Here is a 721-nt window from a genome sequence, read left to right as displayed (position 1 = left end):
CTTGATGATTTTCGTGCTCTGATCTTTAAATTCAATTGACTTGAGTGTTTTGTGTGTCTCATATGCATTCTCATTTTGTTACTGTCAGTAGTATACAAACTGCTAAGTTTGGTGTCTTGCATGCATTGTTATTTGATTCTTGTTGCATTTTGATTTATCCTTATTATTAAAAATCCAAAAATATTTGTAATTTGTGTCTTTTCAAGTCAATAATACAGAAGATTGAAGATTCAGAACATATAGCAGAGGAATTACACAGAAAAAGGCCGGGCGTTCAAAACGCCCAGTGAAAAAGAAACACTGGCGTTTAAACGCCAGCCAAGGTGCCTGACTGGGCGTTTAACGCCCAAAAGGGTAGTGTTTTGGGCGTTAAACGCCAGAATGTGCACTTTAACACCCAAAAGGGTATAGTTTTGGGCGTTAAACGCCAGAATGTGCACCATTCTGGGCGTTTAACGCCAGGATGGCTACAGGGGGAAGATTTTGTTTTCAAATCAAATTTTTTTAAGTTTTCAAGATCTTTTCAAAATCAAATCATTTTCAAATCAATTTTTCAATCAAATCTTTTTCAAAATCAATTTCTTACCTTTTTCAAAAATACTTACTATCAATTAATGATTTGATTCAACATTTCAAGTATGTTGCCTTTTCTGTTGAGGAAGGTTTAATGTTTGAATCATATCTTTTCTTGTTAGTCAAGTTTTTAATTTTCAAAATCAAT

The sequence above is a fragment of the Arachis duranensis genome, chromosome 10, assembly GCF_000817695.3.
Source record: "Arachis duranensis cultivar V14167 chromosome 10, aradu.V14167.gnm2.J7QH, whole genome shotgun sequence".
In the NCBI taxonomy this organism is placed as follows: domain Eukaryota; kingdom Viridiplantae; phylum Streptophyta; class Magnoliopsida; order Fabales; family Fabaceae; genus Arachis; species Arachis duranensis.
The sequence above is the reverse complement of the archived record's forward strand: the minus strand, read 5'-3'. Positions refer to the sequence as shown.